The sequence below is a fragment of the Pteropus medius genome, unplaced genomic scaffold (genome assembly GCF_902729225.1).
Source record: "Pteropus medius unplaced genomic scaffold, Ma_sr-lr_union100, whole genome shotgun sequence".
NCBI lineage: Eukaryota > Metazoa > Chordata > Mammalia > Chiroptera > Pteropodidae > Pteropus > Pteropus medius.
In genome coordinates, this window is record NW_024354502.1 from 2591718 (window position 1) to 2597622 (window position 5905).

General features: G+C 49.3%; 1 long non-coding RNA gene across 1 annotated transcript; it reads right to left on the bottom strand.

Annotated features, from left to right (window-relative positions):
• Window positions 1-2279: 2279 nt before the first annotated feature.
• Window positions 2280-5527, bottom strand: LOC120595466 (uncharacterized). Its single transcript, XR_005650842.1, has 3 exons — window positions 4541-5527; window positions 3666-4079; window positions 2280-2752 (listed from the first exon to the last, which is right to left on the bottom strand). It is a non-coding gene; the product is annotated as an uncharacterized LOC120595466 (long non-coding RNA).
• Between the last annotated feature and the right edge of the window lie 378 nt (window positions 5528-5905).

Consider the following 5905-nt stretch of genomic DNA (forward strand, 5'->3'; position numbering starts at 1 on the left):
AGACCGCCACCTACAATCATTGGCTGGGACCAGTCCAGGAGAACCGTACCCTTGTGTTCCATGCATGGAGCATCCAGAGGGGCAGAGGCTGGGCTGTCAGTCACGCTCCCTTGGGGAGAGATGTGAATGGAGCATTTTCATGGCTGCCCCAGGCACTTAGTAACTACTGGGGGTTGAACGGATGACTGTCCTCCATCTACATCCTGCTCCATCTCTCCTCAGTGCAGGACACTGCTGACTGCCACCTCCCTTCTTCTCCATTCTTGCAACTTTCCCTCGGCCCCTCTGTGCTTATATTCTTCTAGTTTCCCTCCTACCCCTCCAGGCTTTCGATTTCCCTCTCTGCTCCCTCCTGCTCGTCTCACCCCTGAAATAAAGATGTCCCCAAAACTCCTACTCTCTGTCACACTGTGCTTTGCCTGTGTCATGTTTGGTGTGAGAGATGCTCATGAAGGCATTGGTCTAGGTGATGTCAATAATAGTGTAGTTTATGAAGCACACTGTGTGCCAGGCATTTTACTGCACTTTTTATTGGCATGGTGCTGCCTCTCCTCACTTTGCCCCCAGAGAGGTATTCGTATCCTATTTTAGAGATGAGAAAACTGAGGCTCAGAGTAGCTACTTAGCCTAAGGTCTCACAGCTTACAAATTGCCAGGATTCTAATTCAGGTCTGGGTGACTCCAGAGCCTTTGCTCTCACTAGACCAAAGGTTCCTGAGGTCAGAAGTCATGTTTTGTACTTTTCATATCCACATGGCACCTAGTTTAGTAGCTGAGCACACGGTAAGTGTTTTGCCACTGCTGAGTGCCTACTGAATTCCTGCCCTGATTCATGTGGAGCCCCTGCCAGCAGGGAAAGGGTTAACGGCTCTGGTGGAGGGAGCCTGGCTCTGGGCAACCTATTCTAAATAATGAGTCTCTGGTATTTTTGCTAATGACATTCTCTCACTGCTTCAGGTTTTACTCACAGGGATGATGAATTAATTAGTGAATATGGGTGAGAAGCTCTTTGAAGTTGCAAAAAGCCCAGAGTACACATGCTAAGAAAAGGGACCAAGTAGACTAAATCAGATACCCTGTGAGGGCTGAAGAGCTGGGCCATCAACTCCCTGAGGACAAGCGCAGACAGAACAAAGGAAAGGAAGAAGGGCCGCCAGTGGCACCGGGAACACACCCAAACTCCCAGGGCAGCCTTCCCAGGCTCCCCGCCAGCTCCTGGAGTCTGGCAAACGGTTCACCTGGTCTGCTGTTCCCCTGGGTGAAGTAGCAGTGGCTGTGGCTGCCTGGATGGCTGTATAGAAGAATCTGAGGCCACCTAGAGGCCCAGCTGGAAATAGCGCCATGTTATCAGTGTCTTAGATGACGGATTGGTTTAACTCCTGCCACAGAATTGCTGCATAAGCAACCACCCCCAAACCCAGAGACTTAAAATAATCATTTAGTTTTATAATCTGCAGGTCAGCTGGAGTTCAGCTGATGGATGATGGGTTATGCTGCTGTGGTTCAGCTCTGCTCTGTGTTCTCTCAGGGATCACTCCCTGGGATCAGGAGCGAGCTCAGGCATGTTCTCACGGCCATGGCAGAGGTGGGAGCCGGCAAATGCATTCACAAGTGCATCCCAAGGCTGCATTTCCATCTCACCTGCTAATAACACCAGTTAGAGAGGGTGGTGGTTTCCTCAGGGACACCCAAACCAACAATGCCACCAAAATCCAGGGCGATGTGAGGGTCCGGGCCACAGCCTGAAGCCTGATGCTTCCAGATGGATCTCGAGAGCCAGACTTGAGAGTTACAATAATGAAAAGTAGCTTCAGAAAGCAGGACATGGAAGGGACTTGGCGACATGGGGGTCTGAGGTGAGGGGTAAGGACTGGTCTTACAAATCCTAGACAAGTCAAACTCTGTTTCTGCCAAGGCCCTGAGCTAGTCCCATCTTAGGTGTAACCTGCACCAGCCACAGGCTTGAGGGCCAACTCTCAGAGCTCTGTCACCCCCACACTCTGGAATGGTCCAGAGGTCCCCTAGCCCCACTTCTGAGACCCTGAGCTGAGGTCAAGGGACCTGGACAGTACAGATCAACACTCTGAGATTTGAAAAGAGCTGAACTAGACTGCAGCCTGGGTCGGCAGGTCTGGGAAGGGAGCAGAGAATAGCCAGGACTACAAAGTGACCACCTTCAACCAAAAGTTCACAGTCGGAGTATCAAAGGGAGGCCAGCTGGACTTGAAGCAAATGGAGAGCTCCTTGTAATAACATAAAGAACTCAATAGCACCACCTTCTGGCAAAAGGAAAACTAAGCAGCAGAATTTGAAATCAACCTTAATAGAAGCAACTGAGCAGTTCAAACCAGAACGTTCAGAAGTCATATTCTAGATCAAGTTCTTCATTTTATAAAGAAGGAAACTGAGGCCCTGAGCGGAGAAGAGATTTGCACAAGATCGAACAGGTTTCTGGTGGCAGAGCAGACGCTTGCACGTGAGACGCCAAGCTTGTCGTTGAAGGGGGTCCACGTAAGGCTGTAGACGGCTAACAGACTCCTGCTGCCCCCGCATCACAACGGAGGCTACGCGACTGGGCTCTGGTCTTCGAACTCACATCCAGATGTGTTGGTGCCACAGTTCACGTCCTCCGATGACAACATCGCGATGCCTCCTGCCGGACGAAACACTAAAGCCTGGAAGATTCCATCGCAGCCGCCTCCCTTCCGGTCATGGCATCCAATTCCTGTTCTCCATCAGGCAGGGGAAGAGTCTGGAAGCGGCCATAAGGAAAGACCACTGTCTGCTCAGTTACAGAGAAAACGCTAATGACTTTTCCAAAAGCAAATATAGAATTTGTTTACAGTTAGCGATTCTTTCGAGACTCCTAGAGATCATGCAGTTGAACTTTTGGGCTGTTTAAGGCCAAGGGGCACTATGCCTAGGGCGGAATTTCACAAGGACCTTCTGGGTAGACCCCTGCCCAGCGGTTCATTCAGAAATGAGACAAATCTTCTCCTCTACACATGGAAATGCTGGCTGGGGATCCCCAGAAATCAGAGAACGCATTCCCTAGAGTACTGCTTTCTAAATTTCCACTAGCCTGTGGCCTTAAGTAAGATCTATGTCTAGCAAAGAGTTGTCACTTAGTAAATAAGTGTTGAATGAATGAATGAGTCAAATGCCCATAGCAGAGCATCACGGTGCCTGTTATGTTACCTGAGATAGACTCAGCCTCCTTTGCTTATTTGTCGCAATCTTCTGACTCTTGAAAGGTCAGTCGTGCCTGGGTTCGCCTCACTTGTCACTCTATCCCCAACCCCACCCATGATGTCTGCTTTCATCTAAACACCGATGGCTTCCAAACCCCAATCTTCAGCCCTGTCCTCCCTGTAGGTTCTGATTTATGGTGTCACCACCTTCTTGTGTCAGTTAGGAAGACTTTCTCTCTATCAGAAAACCTATGTGCATCCCTGAATTAAACAAACGGGGCTTCATCTTGCTCACATATCAAGTAATCTGGAGGGAAGTGGTTTGGCATCCATTCCACGGCTCGAATGTCAAGGCCAGCACCCAGGCTGTTCTCTGGACTCTCTGCAGAGGTCCAATGATAACACTCTCTACCCTGCCCAGTTCTGAATTAATTGAGAAATAACTTCTAGAGAATCAATACATAATATTTTTACCAATAAAAATTGATGCTGGAGAACATATATTTACAAATCTGAGCAAGTGGGATTCCTAGCTCCGAAGCCTGGAAGTAGACAGACTCATCTATCCAGCCTCCCGGGACGGAGGCCGGCGCCAGGCCCCGCCACCCCTGCAGAGGCAGAGTTGGCGCATGCCTGCACGTCTCACTGAGGCAGCCGCTGCGGAAGGGAACATCAGGCGTGGAAGGAAGCGCTTCTGTCCACAGCACGCACATCGCACCGCCCTCAGGCCTGGCGTCCGTGTCCCCATCACGCTGTACATTCCATGCATCTTGCTCCGTGGAAATTGTTTGCAGAGAAACCACGCTGACGTGCCCCTCTCCCTCCACCAGATCGGGTGGTCTTCCCAAACACCATGTCGGATCACGTCACTCCCCTGCTCCTAGTCACCTACAGGGAAAAGCATCTTTCAGCTTACATGCGATCTGACCCCAGTCTGGTCCAAGAGACTTCACCTCCGTCCACACAGCCCTTACCTCCGGGTTCCCGCCTCACCAGGCCCCCAGCCTTTCTAGACATGCTTGAGCTGTCTTTCCAGAGTTCACCCTCAGCCTGAATCAAACATCTCCTTTGTTCTGCTTTTCACATACATGCCTGTCCATCCTTAAGACTACGTAAATTCTCTTTCCTCTGGGAAGACTTCTCCTATCACCTGTCCCAGGCCGTGCAGTATATATTTGGAGCTTTAATAATTATCTGGAATGCAACAGGTGGCCAATAAAAGCTTGCAGAATACAGGCATTATCAAATGAATATGACTGAATGGATAAATGTAAATGTCTGGATTTATATTTCTAGATTTTAAATTTCTTACAGGCAGAAGCTATGCCTTATGCTTTTCTGTAACTTACCATGAACAAAAACGATGATGATGATGATGACAATGACGATGATGATGAAGGTGATGACAGCTGGAAACAGTGAGAAGGACCACCTCTGAATCAGCAGGCCTTTTGGTCTTCACCTTCCTCCCAGATATACAGTACACCCGAGAAAGCCCTCCAATCTCACTGATCTGTTGAGAGAAATAAATGATAACATGTCAGAATAACATTTTGCAAATAGAAAACACTCTCTAAATGGTTTCGTCCCTGGGGGCAGTCCCTGGCTTGAAGGGAAGTGGCTGTCCAACCACTTTAGCAAAGACTTGCATTCTAGAATACACCCAGGGCAATATCTTGTCATCTGCTAAAAGGTTTCACAGCAAGGAAACATTCCAGCTGAGAGATGATACATGGACGGCTTCAAAATCGCCAGCACTGGTGAAGCTCTGACTGACACTGTCTCCCAGCACAGTGTCCAGCTGAGTCTTATGCTCCTCTTTTGTTCATGACGGGACATAAGGACATAGTCCCTACAAGACAAAGCAGTCTTTTATCCCTGCGATGGGGGTGCTAGTCTCCCTGTGACCCTGTGCCTACCAGAGGGGGCTTTGTGAAGCTCTGTGGCAGAGATCGGAGTTCCACCCGGGCCCCATAGCTGACACTGACCAGCTGTACTGTCTGATGCTGAAAAAGTCATGCACTTCTCTGAGCCTCAGTTTCTCCTTCCATCTCCAAGTGTCCAGAAGACATCTCTTGTTCTCTTTGTCCTTCAGATCGACACAATAAGATCCATTTCTTCCCCTTGCTCACTCGGCTCTGGCCACACTAGTCTTCATGATGCTTCTAGGACATTCCAGGCACGCACACACCTCAGGACCTTCACCTAGCTTTCCTTCTCCCGGAAAGTGCTCCCCCCAGACAATGAAGTGGCCCTCTCCTCACCACCTTCAGCCTTCGCTGACCATCCTCTTCACCGTTACAACCCCACCCCCATCCCCTGGCATTTCCTGCCTCTTTTTCCTGGTTTTATTTTTCTTCGTAATACTTAACCATTTTCCAACATACTACGCAATATGCTCACACATTTAGTTTGTCTGCCTCCCCGCTCCTACCCCACCCACTACAATGGAAGCTCTAGATGGCAGAGATTTTGTGTTTGGGTCAGAACAGGGCCTGACCCATAGAAGAGGCTCAAAGACATCTGTTGAATGAGTGAAGGACTTCAACACGTGTTTGTTGAGCATCTATCATGTATCAGGGTCTGGGATGTAGAAAGGAATAACAGCCTCCTCAAGATGCGAAGTATCTAGTAGACACTTAGAGAGACAAGTCAGAGAAGAAACAAGTCCATTCATCGATAAGGCGGGCGGAAATGGAAGGACGGTGGGTTCA